Source organism: Oryctolagus cuniculus, chromosome 5 (assembly GCF_964237555.1).
Source record: "Oryctolagus cuniculus chromosome 5, mOryCun1.1, whole genome shotgun sequence".
Lineage (NCBI taxonomy): Eukaryota > Metazoa > Chordata > Mammalia > Lagomorpha > Leporidae > Oryctolagus > Oryctolagus cuniculus.
Genome location: NC_091436.1, coordinates 32,852,788 through 32,870,689, shown reverse-complemented (window position 1 = coordinate 32,870,689; position 17,902 = coordinate 32,852,788). Strand labels below are relative to the sequence as shown.

The following is a 17,902-nucleotide window of genomic DNA, read 5'->3' as shown; positions in this document are numbered from 1 at the left end:
TCTTGTTTGGAAGCTGAATCAAAGAGAACACAAAGCTAAAAATAGAAAATAAGGTCAGAAACACTGGCAAGGGAATTGGACTTGTACCTGGAATCACAGAAACATAGGAGGTGCAGGGGGAACGATGGCAATCCTGGTTTCAGGACCTGAACAAGGTCCAGGCAGAGAAACAAGTCAATCTGAAAAGTGAGCCTGTCCTGATGGCCTGGAGAGATACGCATGGCGCCCCTACACTGGCTGCCAGGGAGGTTCATTTACTGAGGACAACAGCTTGCCATGTCAAGGCAGCTGGACTTCCAGTCAAAGCCTTGGAGAGTTGTATTTTACTTAGACCTCACGCCTAATCACTGCCAGGGGGTCCATTTGTTTCTTTGTTTTACTTCCTCAGCTGGTTGGTAGAGAAAGAGATAGATCTTTGGTTTTTTTTTTTTTAATATTTATTTATTTATTTATTTATATGACAGAGTTACAGAAAGGGAAAGGGAGAGACAGAAAGAGAGATCTCCAACCGTTCACCCCTCAAATGACCTCAACAGCCAGAGCTAGACTAAGCCAAAGCCAGGAGCCTGGAGCTCCACCCTGGTCTCCCACATGGACATAGAAACACTTAGGCCATCTTCCGCTGTTTCTCAGGTGCATTAGCAGAGAGCTGGATCAGAAGTGGAGCAGCTGGGACACGAACTGGTGTCCATATGGGATGCTGGCATTTCAGGCTGCAACTTAACATGCTATACCACAGCACCAGATCCAAAATGCATCCTACCAGTTATTTTTCACTTCTAACAATCTTCTTCTCCCTCAAAAAGAAAATTCAATAAGTTTTTATTTTCCTTTCCTTCTATTTACAGCAGAAATACACATAGAAGTTTCCTAGAGCTCCTGGCTCTAGTATCCAGATGGCAAAACTCCAGGCTCTGAGGACTTAGTCATTAGAGTCAACTTCACTCTAAGTTATTAAACTTGGAGCAGCTTTCTTCTTGGAACAAAATGACATTAGGTCACCACAGGCCCATTTATCAATATTGATTTGAGACATCACAGGATCTATTGAATCATATAGCCAAAGTTCCAGCAACTATAATTTTAATTTCATAACAGTATTTTATTATTAATAGTTGCTTAGGGTGACAGTCATTTGACCTACTGATTAAGATACCATGTCCACCACCAAAGTACTAGAGTTCAATACCCAGCACTGGTTCTTGACTCCGGCTTCCTGGTAGATCCTGGGAGGCAGCACTGATTTCTTTTGTAATTTAGTTCCTGCTCTGGAGACCTGGGTAGAGTTTATGGCTCCTGGCTTTAGTTTGTTCCAGACCTGCCCATTGTAGGCATTTGAGGAATGAACCAGTAAATGGGAGCTCTCTCTCTTGCTTGCTCGCTCTCTCTTGCTCTCTCTCTCTCTCTCTCTCTCTCTCTGCCTTGCAAGTAAATACAATAATCTTTTTTTAAAAAAAAAGTTGCGTGCAATCCTGACCTTGGAATCTCTCTTTTGCAGGATTGCAATGTCCACATGTGGATTTTGGCCTTTTGAATAATGTTCTTGTATATTGCTCACCCTTGTCTGTCTTGGCTAAGCAGAGGCTTGCTGTGTGTGCATGTTTCTAAGTGCCTGAACCAACAGAGCAGGCACGCTGCAGAGGTGCTGACCAGTGAAACAGCCTCACTTGGGCCCCGTGGTTGGCATTATCCAGAGGGTTTGGGCTGGATACTCAGAATACACAGGTGTCTGTTGGCAGATTGTCACTTAAAAAATTGTTCAGGAGACTAGGTTTCATTATATTTGGGAAATTGGAGTCCTTGGGAAATGCTAGTGATTTAGAATATGGTTTCTACATCTCCCATGGAAGAAACTTCAGGGCCTTTGTTTCCTAGATGCCTAGCTCATGGGGTAGAAAATTCAAATCCAAGTCAAAAACATATCCGAGGAGTCCAAGATGGTGGAATAGGGGAGGGAGCTTATTGCTCTAATCTAGGGGAAGATAGTTTTAAAAAAGTGGACAGAGTGCAATCTCAGGGAAGAGTTATGGAGAAAACTGCAGAGGAAACGCCACACAAACTAGAGGGACACTATGGATCTACATGGAGGGTGTGGACACACACAACTCAGGACCCCAGCAGCAAAGGGCCTCAGCACCAGCTTTTGAGAGTTAGGTGAGATCAGACTGCAGCAGACCAAGCCACTAGAGATAAAGCTGCAGGAAGAGCCTGGCGTGAATCCCGCTTGGACAATGTACCTACCAACTTAGAGGAATAAAAAGGGGACACGTTTCTTTTCCCCTGGCCACCTGGCACTGGCGTCCTGTAATGATCCAAGAAGGTCAGGCACCATTTTGAACATATGTAACAGCTGTGTCGGCTTGCACCTGCATGCCCAGCAACCACCCTAGAGAAGATGCCCGAGTCTGGCTGGGAGAATTGACAGGAGGCTGGTGCTCCTGACTGGGAGCCTTGTGTGCTGGAAATACGAAAATACTGTGTGGCTGCATGGGAGGGCACAGGGTGGAGCTGGGTCTTTGGGCAGTCATTGTGAGTAGCTCCACTTGTGGGGGGCTCCCTGTTTCCCTAGTGAGGGTCATTGCTCACACTGAGGACTGCACAGATCCTTCATGTGGTTCTTGTAGAAGCACAGATGGATATTGTATGCACCGGGGCCAGCACCCAGTCATTGGTCTCCTTGGAGGAGAGGAGAAGAGAGTGCAAGGATGCAACAGAGATGATCAGACCTCCCCTTTGATTAAAAAAAAAAAAAAAAAAGAGGAGATTTAACACACCCAACTTGGATGTCACCTTGGACACTCCCTTCACTCTGGAACTGAACAGAGCTCGCTGGCCACACCTAGCACATGCCTCTGCCTGATCCTTGAAAGAGCAGACACTCCACTAAGCCACAGAGGCATAGTCCAAAGATAAAAGCCATCAAATGGAAGAAAAAAACAAGTATCTCCACAAATGCCTAAAAATAAACCCAGCAATTCAAGAAACAAAAATAAGGAAGACAACATGATGCTCCCAAAGGAACACAAGAACATTTCAGTACTAGAATGTGAAGATGAAGAGACTGAGGAAATACAAGGAATGCAATTCAAAAATAATTGATCGTAAGATTACTTAGAAGTAATCAAAAGCAAATCCACAGGCCGGCGCCGCGGCTCACTAGGCTAATCCTCCGCCTAGCGGCGCCGGCACACCGGGTTCTAGTCCCGGTTGGGGTGCCGGATTCTGTCCCGGTTGCCCCTCTTCCAGGCCAGCCCTCTGCTGTGGCCCGGGAGTGCAGTGGAGGATGGCCCAGGTGCTTGGGCCCTGCACCCCATGGGAGACCAGGAAAAGCACCTGGCTCCTGGCTCCTGCCATCGGATCAGCGCGGTGCGCCGGCCACATCGCGCTGGCCGCGGCGGCCATTGGAGGGTGAACCAACGGCAAAGGAAGACCTTTCTCTCTGTCTCTCTCTCTCACTGTCCACTCTGCCTGTCAAAAAATTTAAAAAAAAAAAAAAAAAAAAAGCAAATCCACAAATGAAAGAAATGCATACATGACATGAATGAAAATTTTACCCATGAAATTGAGATTTTAGAGAGAAATTAAAATAAAATATTGGAAATGAAGGATTCAATACATAAAATAAAAAATGCTATGGAAACCTTAACAGACTCAGTGAGGCAGAAGAAAGAACCAAGTTGGAAGACAAATCTCTGCAAATGTTATATTCAGACAAAAAAGGAGAAGGAGAGGGAGACGAAAAGAAAATTAAAAAAACTAACAAACAGTGTAGGAGATTTATGGGACATCATCAAATGACCCAACATACAGGTTTTTGAGTTCCAGAAGGCATGGAAAGAGAGAATGGATTAGAATGCATTTTAGTCAAATAATTACAGAAAACTTCCCTAATTTGCAGAAAGGGACATCCAAGTGCAGGAAGCACATAGAACTCCTTATAGACATAATCAGAAAAGATCTTCAAAATGACACATTGTAGTCAAACTATCCACAGTAAAACATGTTTAAAAAGATGCTAAAATGTGCATGAGAGAAATGCCAGATTACTTTCAGAGAATCTCCAATTAGACTCACAGCTGACTTCCCATCAGAAATCCTGCAGGCAAGGAGAGAATGGAAAGATATGGGTCAAGTCTTAAGAGAAAAAAAATGCCAACCCAGAATACTGTACCCTGCAAAGCTCTCATTTATGAATGAAAGTGAAATAAAGACCTTCCATAACAAACAGAAGTCGAAAGAATTTGTCACCAGTAATCCAGCCTTACAAAAGATGCTTAAGGATGTGCTTCACAGAGAAACATAGGAAGAAAGCCATTACTATGAAAGATGGTAAAGGCAGAAAATCTCTAAGTAAAATTACAAAAGAAATCCAAAATAAATAATAGGAATATTTATGAAAAATGGCAGGGCCAAGTCATTATTTATCAATAATCACCTTTAATGTAAATAGCCTCAGATCTTAAGTTAAGATACAGACTGGCTGAATGGATAAAAAACAAAATCCACCTATTTGTTGCCTACAAAAAACACATCTCACCAACAAAGATACACACAGATTGAAAGTGAAAGGATGAGAAAAAGATAGTCCATGCTAACAGAAACTAAAAAAGACAAAATAGATTTTAACACAAGAACTGTTGAAAGAGACAAAGAAAGGCACTGTGTAATTATTATGGGATCAGTTCAACAGGAAGATGTGTCTATAATAAATGTATATGCACCTAATTACAAAGCACCTGGCTATTTTAAATAAATATTAATGGATCTAAAAGGAGACATAGACTCTCATACAGTAGTAATGGGGGACTTCAATACCCCACTTTCAGCAATGTACAGAGCAACCAGACAGAAAATCAACAAGGAAACAACAGTTAATTTACAATATAGACAAAATAGACCTAATAAATATCTACCAAACTGTTCTTCCTACACCTTACACTGTGCACAAAAATCTACTCAAAATGGATTGATGACCTAAATCTATGACCTTATCCCATCAAATTTTTAAAGAACATTGGGGAAACCCTGCAAGACATTGGCATAGGCAAAGACTTCCCAGAAAAGACCCCAGAGGCACAAGATATCAAAGTCAAAATAGACAAATGGGATGACATCAAATTGAGAAGCTTCTTCACTGCAAAAGAAACACTTAGCAAAGTGAAGAGGCAACCGACAGAATGGCAGAAATTATATGCAGACAATGCAACTGATAAAATATTAATAACCAGAATATATAAAGAGGTCAAGAAACTCAACAACAACAAAACAAACAACCCATTGAAGAAATTGTCAAAGGACTTAAACAGGCATTTTTTAAAAGAGGAAACCTGTTGAAGTGAAATGGACACTATGAGAAACAGTGACTTGATCAGCCATTGTCCTGACTGTTGATGTACAATGTATTACTTTATCCATTTTAGTATTTTTTTATTCTAGTACTATTGGTTGAACTCTGTAATTAATACACAATTATTCTTAGGTGTTTAAATTTTAACTGAAAAGTGATCCCTGTTAAATATAAGAGTGGGAATAAGAGAGGGAGGAGATGTACAGTTTGGGACATGCTCAATCAGACTTGCCCCAAATGGTGGAGTTAGAAACATGCCAGGGGATTCCAATACAATCCCATCAAGGTGGCATGTACCAATGCCATCTCACTAGTCCAAGTGATCAATTTCAGTTCACAATTGATCACACTGATGGGTCTAAGAGTCAAAGGGATCACACAAACAAGACTAGTGTCTGCTAATACTAAATGATAGAATCAAAAAGGGAGAGAACGATCCATCATGGGAAGCAAGATACACAGCAGACTCATAGAGTGGCAGATGTCCTAAATAGCACTCTGGCCTCAGAATCAGCCCTTAAAGCAGTTGGATATGGCTGAAGAGCCCATGAGAGTATTTTAGGCATGGAAAGACAAGACACTCTGGAAAAAAAAAAAAAAAAAAAAAAAAGACCTAAATGAAAGATTTCTGTGAGTGAGATCCCAGTAGAAAAAACGGGGCCATCAAAGAAGGAGGTATCTTTCTCTGAAGGGAGGAGAGAACTTCCACTTTCACTATGACCCTGTCAGAATAAGATCGAAGTGGGCGAACTCAAAAGGCTTCCATAGCCTTGGCAACTCATGACTAGAGCCTAGAGAGATTACTGACGCCATAAACAAGAGTGTCAAATTGTTAAGTCAACAACAGGAGTCACTGTGCACTTACTTCTCATGTGGGATCTGTCCTTAATATGTTGTCCAATGTGAAGTAATGCTATAACTAGTACTGAAACAGTATTTTATACTTTGTGTTTCTGTGTGGTTGCAAACTGATGAAATATTTACTTAATATATACTAAATCGATCTTCTATATATAAAAATAATTGAAAATGAATCTTGATGTGAATGGAATGGGAGAAGGAGTGGGAGATGGGAGGGGTGCGAGTGGGAGGGAAATTATCGGAGGTGGGGGGGGGCCATTGTAATCCATAAACTGTACTTTGGAAATTTATATTTACTAAATAAAAGTTAAAAAAAAAAAAAGAGGAAATCTAGGCTGGTGCTGTGTCTCAATAGACTAATCCTCTGCCTGCGGCACTGGCACACCGGGTTCTAGTCCCGGTCAGAGTGCCACATTCTGTCCCAGTTGCCCCTTCCAGGCCAGCTCTCTGCTCTGGCCAAGGAGTGCAGTGGAGGATGGCCCAAGTGCTTGGGCCCTGCACCCCATGGGAGACCAGGAGAGGCACATGGCTCCTGGCTTCTGATCAGCACGGTGCACTGGACGCAGCGCGCCGGCCGTGGCAGACATTGTAGGGTGAACCAACAGCAAAAGGAAGACCTTTCTCTCTTTCTCTCTCTCATTGTCCACTCTGCCTGTCAAAAAAAAAAAATCTAAATGAACAACAGACACATAAAGTACTCAGGATCACTAGCTGTCAGGGAAATGTAAATAAAAACCACAATGAGGTTTCACTTCATTCCGTTAGAATGGCTTTCATGCAGAAATCAACAAACAACAAATGCTGGCAAGGATGTAGGGGGAAAAGGTACCCTAATCCACTGTCAGTGGGAATGTAAACTGGTACATCCACTGTGGAAGACAGTATGGTGGTACCTCAGAAATCTAAATATAGACCTACCATATGACCCAGCCATCCCACTCCTGGGAATTTCCCCAAGGGAAATGAAATCAGCATATGAAAGAGTGATCTGTACCCCCATGTTTATTGCAGCTCAATTCACAATAACTAAGATATGGAATCAACCCCAATGCCCATCAACTGAAGACAGGATAAAGAAATTATGGGATATGTACAATATGGAATACTATACTACATACAGTAAAAAAAAAATGAAATCTTGTCATTTGCAACTAAATGGATGAAACTGCAAAGCATCATACTTAGTGAAATAAGCCAGTCCCAAAAGTGCAAATGCCATATGTTCTCCCTGATTTGTGGTAACTAACAGAGCACCTAAAAAGTGATCTAGATAAGTGAAATTGATACTTTGAGGTGCAATGACTTTGGGCAGCACTTGCCTCAACTGTTGAAGAACAGTCTTTTTTCATATTATTTGTCAAACTCATTCCTTAGTATAGAGTTATAGGCATAAAGTTAATTGAAAATAAATCTTAGTAAAAAAAAAAAAATAAGAATGGGGGGCCGGCGCTTTGGTGCAGTAGGTTAAGTCTCTGCCTGCAGTGTTGACATCCCATGTGGGCACTGGTTCGAGTCCTGGCTACTCCTCTTCTGATTGGCTCCCTGCTATGGCCTGGGAAAGGCAGTGGAATATGGTTCAAGTCCTTGAGACCCTGCACCCGCATGAGAGACCCAGGGGAGGCTCCTGGCTTCAGCCTGGCCCAGCCCTGGCTGTTGGAGCATTTTGGAGAGTGAACCAGCAGATGGAGGATCCTCTCTCTCTCTCTCTGTCTCTGTCTCTGTCTCTCTCTCTTTCTCTCTCTGTATCTCTGCCTTTCAAATAAATAAATAAATCTTAAAAAAAAATAAGAATGGGAGTAGGGGAGGAGGAAGAAGGGTGGGAGGGTGGGTTCCATAGGAATAATCACTATGTTCCTAACATTGTATTTATAAAATGTGTAGTTTGTATACCTTATTAAATAAGAGGTTTCTGTGGGGGAAAAAAAAAGATCCTTGTGACTCTAACAAAGAAAAAATATTCCAAAAAAATCACTTTAGCAACTCCTTTGATTTCCCTGTTTACTTGCCTTGACATAAAATATGCCACATCCTGCCTTGCTCTCAACTCCCCTCCTCTGACAAAGAGCCCCCTCCTTTCCCAAAGCACTGCTCCCATGTTACTCCCAGCACCCTTTGTGCAGGAGGAACCACTGAACCAAAATGAGGCCTCAGGGTTCATTTGCTCCTAGGAGACCCTCCTTGGAGCTGCACCTGTTTGCTCTCTCATGATCAGGTGATGGCCCCCTCACACTGTGAATTTTAGATCCTACTCACAGTTAGCAGTGTGTAGATACTGCAGGAAATCAAGATTCCTTCAGGACTGACCTGTGGACTTGACCTAGAATGATGATGGGCTGGACTTGGCTAAGTAACTTTGCTTTGCCCTACCTGACTCATTTTACTGACAGGTCTATTCACAAATTGTTTCACAGTCATGATATGGACATGAGGAAGTTAGGAAATAAGGAATGTGTGGTTAATGTCTTTGCCATTTTCTTCTGAATGCCAAGATTTTCAATAATACCATGATTTCTGCAGTTCCATCTTTTTAACTGGGAGTTGAAGAAGGGAAATGTGAAAGTTTGTCTATAAAAAGAGGTAAACATATAAGATCTCTGGTTAAAGAGAGTACTCTGGCAATAAACTGTATGAAAGTATTTCCTCCACTTTAATAGCGAGCTAACATCTGTATTCTAGCATGAACTTTTTTCCAGTGTCTTGCACTATGGACAGTAGAATTAGTCCCATTCTACAGTTAGAAAAAGGGAGCCATAAAGCATTTGAAGACCTCATCCACATAACAGAAGAGCAGACAAAAGCTAATGGCTTACAGATGTAGGATATTTTTCAAAGAAGAAGCACAAATCATGTTATCTTTGATGTAACATGTGTAGAACTAACACAAATGTTTGCCTTTGAGAATTACAATAGTCAGAAGGGAAAAAAATCTTTTTCATCTTTTTTATTTTAAAATTCCTTTGTGTATGTAGTCACTTCTCTCAGACAGGCCAAGGTATTTTTTTATGAATAACAAATTTGACTAAATAAATTATGCAAGAAGTTAAATTAAAATTTCCTTGTAATAAATTTTGAAAGTTTCTTCCTCTTTTCACCAGTTCTTTTATGGGAGGAAAACACAGGCGTGATGACGGTGGCCAAGGCTAAGAGGCTCCCTCTTTCTTTCCACATCCTGAATACTGGAACGGTTACTGAACTGGAAGGGATCAGAGCAGTCCTATCCCCTCTGTGTGTCAGGCACAAAAGGTCTCTTGCCTTTGAGTGGCTTCCAGAGAGCAGGAGGTAGACAAGACACACATGCTGGGAGGAGCAAACAGGCATGCGCGCAGCAGCACACGGCAGCCATTAACGTGGAGTTGGGTACTGGCATGTGACTTATGGAAAAGGAAGAGCCGAACTCTTACCAAAAGTGTGTACAGGAATTAGCCTGGGGAAGAAGTGTTCTAGAAAGGTGGAACAGGGAATGAGAAAAGCTGGGCTTCAGAGAGTTCGTAATACAATAGAAAACCTCAAAGAAGCCCAGTATGACCAGAATATTAAGTTGTAGTGATAACATAATCTTAGAATATTCCTTTCAGACTTTTAGAATGCCCTGACTTTGTTGACACTCAACAGGGTATTCACTTAAATAGACATGACAGACCTAACTGCTGACACACCATACAAACCAGGGGCTAGCTACAAAGCTACAAAGCCTTTGGGCCAGGACTGTGTAGGCTTTTCTCTGAGCTGTTCTTCCTATGGTAAACCGGTTCAAACCCAAGAACTCTAGAACTGTGACTAAATTTGGCCAACTCATTTATTTCATTCATGTCTCACCCCAAACTCATTCTTTTGGAGTTACAAGGACTTTTTTCTCAAAGTTCTGACATTTGCATTCTGAGTAATTTCCTTCTTGTCTAGTTAGGTTTTTTTTTTTTTTTTAAAGACTCTTATTATTTTTCTGATTTTGGAAGAACTATATACTCACTTTAAGAAACTTGGATTATATAGGAAAGCTACATGGAAGAAAATTAAATCACCCATAATACCACCAGTGGTGAAAACCATTGTCAATATTAATTTATACATATACATATGGGATGCAGGCACCGCTGGCGGAGGATTAACAAAGTGAGCCACGACGCTGGCCTCCTGGGGTTATTTTTGAAAGTGAGTAATAGTGGGCTGGCGCCGCGGCTCACTGGACTAATCCTCCGCCTGCAGCGCCGGCACCCCGGGTTCTAGTCCTGGTCGGGACGCCGGATTCTGTCCCAGTTGCTCCTCTTCCAGTCTAGCTCTCTGCTGTGGCCCAGGAAGGCAGTGGAGGATGGCCCAAATCCTTGGGCCCTTGGAGACCAGAAGGAAGCACCTGGCTCCTGGCTTCGGATAGGTGCAGCGCGCTGGCCGTAGCAGCCATTTGGGGGGTGAACCAACAGAAAAAGGAAGACCTTTCTCTCTGTCTCTCTCTCTCTCTCTCTCTCACTGTCTAACTCTGCCTGTCAAAAAAAATTTTTTTAAAGTAACAGTTATCAGTAAAAAATAAATATTGGGGGTTTATATCTCTGTTCATTATCTTTGAAATGATAATGCATAAAACACATTGGCCCTCTATTATTTTTCCATGAATTAAAACCAAATCTGACCCTGGGGAGTCCACGAGGATAAAATGGAGAGTTAAGCCAGTTGCCTGTAAGGAGTTGCTGCCAGAATTTTGCCTGAAAGCTTAAACATGTATTAGAGCTACAAGGAATTCTAAAAGCTTGTGAATATGGCTGTCAAAGTTAAAATACATATACATCATACACACATGTGCACACAGATACACACACGTGATTTTAAGACCAAGAGAAGCAGCAGAGCCAATTCCACTGTATTTTCATTGGTAATCCTTGCTTAGGGACAATTTTGCTAGCAACCAGTGGGATCCTTTTTCCTGAGTCAAGCCTGCAGCATCAATCCTGCTGGGAGCCAACAAACCACAACAGACGTCATCACATCTCTCCCGCTTCAGGATATATGCACTGATCACTGCAGGGGTCAGGGGAGAATTGTGTTTTTGCTTGCGCAAGCTTGCACAATTGTCAGCGGATATAACCCTTGCCTTTCTTTGAAGTGTGAGTTATCAAAAGCTAACTAAACCAGATAGAGCCATTTTCTGATTCAAGGTGACGGCAGCCCAGTGCCTAAATGGTATTTCTTTTGAGAGATGGAAATAGATTTACAAATTTGCTACATCTAATTTGCACCTTCTGTTGAAAAGGTAGAACCCAAAAAGAAATGTTTCTCAAGTGCCTTTTGCTCTGGAAAAGAAGTAACAACACTGAAAAGAAGTGAAAGGCAGGAAAATTGACCACACAGTACATGAAGTTAGTAAGAGAATGAGGAGGAAGTTGTCAACCATGAAAAAAAAATGACAAATGCTGAGCCCACGGCATTCAGATAACCCCTATTCTCCTTGTGACCAGATAAATATACATTCTTGATTCCCGGATTCCTTCCATTCTTGGTGCAATAGTTGTAGAAAAGTTTTGACCAGGTTTTTGGCATTTTCATCTTTTCTGGGAATTCTTCTAAATGACCTAGGGGAAATTTTCTAAACCAGAGAACAGTTTTGGCAGCAAAAACAAGCCTCAGTATGTATTATGATTGAAACAAAGTAATTTAGCCTTTAACTCATGCAAGGATCTAGGAGAACATCTATGTTAAGCAGAACAAAATGAATTTGATATCTCTATTTTTTTAATGTGTGGCAAAATGCTTTTCAGTTTTATTTAACTCTATAAAAGAAAGACTTGATTGATGATTTGTTAAATAAATTAGATCAACTGTATTATTAGCTGTTTAACATTTACTCTTATAGAATTCAATTCTCAGTCATACTAAATTTGTTCTATTCATCTTGCTACTTTCTCTAATGTGCAGAAAAGTATAAAGCAGTCCATTTGGTCCTTTATTTTTCTCATCTGTACAATAAGGAAAGTAGGTCCTCTTTCTCAAAGGTTTCTGAGTCATTTAAATAAAACAATTTAAGTAAAATATCTAGCCCAGTATCTGTTCATGGTAGATTCTTTCTGATTCATTCCTTTCTACCTTCTTGTTATTTCCTGTGGCATTTGAAAAAAATGTGTGATGACTTCAGTAGAAGAATTGTGTGAAGTTCAAGTAGTAAGGACACAGAGACAGCTGTGGTACAGGACCTGCCATTTATGAGTGCTGACTATGAACCTGGCATAATAAATTCTCCATAAATATTAGCCATTATCATACCACACATCTCACTTCATCTTCCCAGTAACTCTGGAGAGTGTTGATTTTCATTCTCATTTGCCAGTTGATGACACTACTAGGGAGTCTTGGGGAAGCAAAGTAACTCATTCAATGTGACACAACAGGATGGTAACAGAGCCACAATTGCAAGTGAGCTGCACTCCAGAACCATGAGCCATGTCCCTGCAGCATGCCACCCCGCTGCCTACGCATGGGCCAGGCAGACCTGGGACAAATCCAGTCACCTGGAACAGAACAGGGAAGCCAGAAATAAACTAAAGGGACATCCTAACTGAAAAAAAAAAAAAGTGAAATACCTAGCATTTTCATCTCTGCATTTTAAGAGAAATTCTTGTAGATATAAGTAATATTACTTCTGAGCTTTACATAGCTTAAAGATAGTTAACCCTACCCTTCTTGTTTACAAAAGTAATACATTTCAAAGATACTGTTACCCACCTTGGTCATCTAGGTACCCAGCCTCTAGATGATTATTAGCAACAGTGAAATTCAAGGTAAGGAACAGGTTGCTACAACCTATTGCTTTGAAAACAGTGAAGGTTGTCTGAAAACCTGCCAGATGCCAGCATAACACTTTAAAAGACCATATTAGCCTGGAGCCATTTAGCACAGGACCAAATAGCCTGAAATAATCCTTGAAGTATAATAATTATTATTCATCATAAAGTCACTCATATTGTTAAACCAGAAGCATATTACACGTTTCACATACAAATAAATTTCAACCAAATACTCTTTTTTTTTAAGATGACTAAAACAGGAAGTATGTATGTATAAGAAAAATCACTTAAATAAAACATTTTCTGCTGATAGTACCAGCTGAAGTGTTATAATAGAATTAACTTTTTCATCATTAACCCTGAAAACTTAAATATATGTACTTTGATCTTTGGCATTGCTAGACTTTTTTCTATCAGATATAACTTTCTGAGTTGGTGATCAAAGTTATACCAAAAGCAAGCACTCCATTGGGAATGCAATTAAGCATTCAAATATCTCTGATTAGTATGGGAAATGTGTTCTTGCTCTGCTTAAGAAGTCAGCAGTTGTTTACTGCAGCACTAAAACATTAACCTAAATATGTTCAAGAAGAAAACTAGCACCCTTTTCTGTAAATATACACATACCCATAAGTATTCTTACCTAAAGCATGGTTGAGTAAGGGCTACATTTCAACATACTTTTACAACATTAGTCTCACAGCCCTGAGAAGTTAGGGACTTTAATAGCAGTAGGTAAAGTATCCAGGAAAAATTCCAACAGTGTTAGACAGAAATTTAGAATTTAAAAACTCATGATTTCTTCCGACTTTCATCTCCAGCTTTCTGAATGTTCCTGGGACAGTCCATGTGCATCTCTCCTGATCCCAGTCACAGCATGCTAGGTAGGAAGAGCGATGGGCAGACTCAGCCCCAGGTTGCAGGTTCTGAATCCAACATGAGTCAGGGCGACACACCCTCACACTTAGACATCCGGTAGGCCTTTGGGCAGCCTGTGAATCCAGAACCAGACAAAACCGCACCTGAGAGACAGATTGGTTTTCTGTTCTTATTTGACTTTTTGGTTCTGTTCCTGGGTGATCTTGAGTAGATGTGAAAATATCATCTAGCAGACTTAGCGCATGAACATGACAGATAACCTGATCAAAAAGGAGTTCAACTCCTCAATATCACAACCAGTCCTGAACCCAGCACATTCAACACATACACCAAAAAAAAAAAAGGCCAACACTTGGCATGTTTACATCATGACATTCATAGTCAGAGTCAGTATAAACCTGTCGGCAGTTTAAGCAAAGAAAATAGCAATGGCTCATCACAAGTAATTCTAAACAAAACAATACAAAATCCTAAGTTGCTGCCAACAAGTAGAACAAAATTCTAATGTTTTCTTAAGAGAGAAGGATGAGTGGATGAGTGGATGGATAAATGGATGGATAGATAGATAGATAGATAGATAGATAATTAAAAGTCAAATCTTCATTGATCTGCTTCATTGATCTAAATATGGGCTGTCTATGTACCAACTGATTTTTGTGACCAAACACCTCTCATTTTCAGTAGTGTATGCCTTGGTTTCCCCAGCCCCTCACTTATATCTCCAGACCCAGAAGTGTCTCATAGCCACCGACCCACAGTGCCAGCCCCCATGGCATCTTTCTAAGTCAGGAGACTGCTGATCAAAGTCTAGCTTCTCTTTTCATGGATGACAATATCGAGTTCCTGTACAGACATTGAAAACTGAATTTTCTTTGTCCCCACAACTCTTCTGCAACCAACTCCATCTGCTTCCCATGATCTCTAAATAAGCACAGGTCCAGACATAATCACTTTTCCTATAACACACCTTTCTGTGTATGTGCACCTACCTCCTTTCTACCATTGCGTTATAACATAACATTATGGTCTGTCTCATCCTCTAGTAGTATTCCCAAGAACACATGAGCTGTGTGTTGTTAATCTCTTCATCCTTGGCACTTAATATACTTAATTTGACTTGGGGTGGGTGAGATTGGACTGAACTGGCACAATTCCTTTGTTTAATTTGTCATATGTGCCAGTAATTTCCAAATTTTTATCTAAGAATGACTTTCCCTGGTACATCATATTCAGATTGTCTGCTTGACATCTACTTGAATACCTAAGAGTCATCCCAAACTTAAATTACCCAGCTAAGTATTTGATGAAATATATCTTAACTATGTAGGTGCTCCTCAACGTTTGCTGGGGTTATGTCCCTATTAACCCAGACTACATCTAAACTGTTGTAAGTTTAAAATGAGTTAATTCACCCAACCTCCTGAACATCAGAGTTTAGGGTAGCCTACTGCAAGTGTGCAAGAGCACTTAACATTAGCCTATGATGAGGCAAAGTGTTGAGTATCTCATGTAATTTATTGATTACCTCTGTCTAATGAAGTGCTGATAACACAGTACGCTGTAGGGTGTTTGTTTCCCCCATGTGATTACATAGCTGACTGGGTGCTCCAGCTTACTGCCACAGCCCACCCAGCATTAGGAAAAATTACAGGGTGCAGGCATTTAGCCTAGCAGTGAAGATACTTCTGTCCCATATCTGAGTGTGTCGGTTTAATTCCCAGCCCCAGCTTCCGACTCCAGCTTTTCACCAGTGCAGACCCTTGGAGGCAGCAGTGATGGTTCAAGCATTTGGATTGCTACTACTCTTGTGGGAGACTTGGATTGTGCTCCTGGTCCAGTCCTGGCCCAGCCCCAGCTAACATGGGTATTTGAGGAGGAAACCAATGTCTTTCTGTCTCTCTGGCTCTCAAGCTTAAAAAAGAATTTTAATAAAAGGACAAACAAATTGCTAGCAGATTCCTCTTTAAAAAAAAAAGGATAAGTGTCATACTACGTATCATTGGCCCTGGAAAATATCAAAATTCAACATCTGAAGTACAATTTCTACTGAATTCATGTAGTTTTTGCACCATCATAAAATTATAACTAGTTCATACAAACAAATCCTAAGTGGGGGACCAACTGTGTTTCTTCACATCCCAGCAAATAACACTGGAACCCAGGTGCTCTCTCTTCTTCCCGTGTGTATGTTTTAGAAGTCATATCTCCAAAATAGTTCCAGAAACTCTATTTTTCCTCAAATCACACTTCAACTGTCTTAGTCAAGCCATCATCCTTTCTTTCTGGACTTTTATTAGCCTCCTGGTTAATTTCTGCTTCTATGCTGTCTGCTACACAGTTCCTTTTCCACAGAATACCTGTGTATCCCTGTTGGGTCACTCTTCTTAAAAACTTTTCATGGCTTCTCATCATGCTTGGAACAACTCCCCAGTCATCCTCTAGTCTACACAGCCCAATACTCTCTAGCCTGGATCTCATCTCTGGCCACCTTCTCCCTTGCTCCGAGTCCCTATCACTCTGCCCTGTTTTGTTTGTCAGACATTGCAAGCTAGCCCTTACTGTAGGGTCTTCCCTCAAATTGTTCCTTCTGCTTAAAATTCTCTTCCTCCAAATCTCTGCCTGGCCTGCTGCTTCCTGTCATTGGTTTTGAGCTCAAACATCAGTTACCCAAGCAGCCTCTCTTGATCACACAACTAAAATTGTCCATTAACCACTATTGTGCTAATTAAGTTTTCTTTTTTGCTTAGTATTACACTCAGCATTTTCTTGTTGATGTAGTCGTCTGCTTATTTAGGTGGTTCCTTTCTAGTTCTCCTCACTGGAATGTAAAGTCTGGCCTGTTCAAAGCTTTGCTTCATGCTTGGACTGGTGCTTAATAACAGCATCTGCTGCTTAATACTATTAAATTACTCTTTCTGCATTGGCTATGAACAAGTGCAAAGAGGATGCATTTCTTGGAATCGATTTGTCATCTAGGGTCAACTTCCTCCCTTCCCCATGCTCTAGCACCTTCTTCTTGTTTCTATAAAGACAAATTGTCCATGTGTAGTATCCTTTTGCCCCCACAGTTCCATCTTTGGGATTCTTCCCGACTTCCTCATCTGGAAACCTAAATATTCACAGTGATATCTCCTGTCCCAGTGTTCTGACCATGTGCTGTGACACCCACAGTGCAAGAGAAGGAAACCTCTGTTCTACAGGTATCAGAGGAATGAGCTGCCTGTCCTGCCCAGTAGTACAGTAAGGGCTTCATACAGCAGCTTGGATTTGTCATATGTGCCAGTAATTCCTAAATTCATATCTAAGAATTCATATCTAAATTCATATCCTAAATTCGTATCTAAGAAGGGCTGTCCCTGCTATATCATATTCAGACTGTGTGCTGCCTGAATACAAGACGGTGTCCCTACACCCAGAGTTAGCCTCAGGTCTTGGATGGGTAATAACTTTTTGGATCAAACTAAATTGCCACTCCAGAAAGCACCAGCTGAGAAGGTGGAAAAAAAATGAAAAAGCAGTATTTCTAGTAACTCAGACTGGAGATGAACACCAGAAAGAAGAAAGTAAGACAGCCAAACAGGGTGGTTGCAGAAAAACAGAAATATTCAGTGCACTCTCCCAGGTTATCCCTCTGCCAGGGGACTCTGAAGACCATTTTTTCCTATTAGTTGTTAGCTAGGGAAGTTCCACACTGGCTGAGTTTCCATCACACCACAGTGAGACCCCTGCCTGTTTCCCAAATTATGGGTCTGGTTTTTAGATGCCTGTTAGGCCACTCAGGGTGCGTGGTCTTTCATTCGTTGAACAGATATCTACTGTTCAATCATTCATTCATTGAACAGGCTTCTATTGCACTCAATGAATACCCTACTGTGACCAATGGTCATGGAAGTAGGAACACTGTTAGTCCATGCTCTCCTCTCAGGATACAGGACCCCGTGACAACCAGGACTTTGCCAGGTCTGACAAGCCCAGAGACATTCATCCTCTATCCCCAAATTGGAATCTTGCCTTTATGAACTGAGTAGAACCCTAAAAAGAAGTCAGT

General features: G+C 41.1%; 1 protein-coding gene across 2 annotated transcripts in view; it reads left to right on the top strand.

The window, feature by feature from the left end:
- PDE7B (phosphodiesterase 7B) overlaps positions 1–17,902 on the top strand; it is a 358,034-nt gene that overhangs the window by 166,605 nt on the left and 173,527 nt on the right. The gene's annotated exons all lie outside the window — the stretch shown is intronic.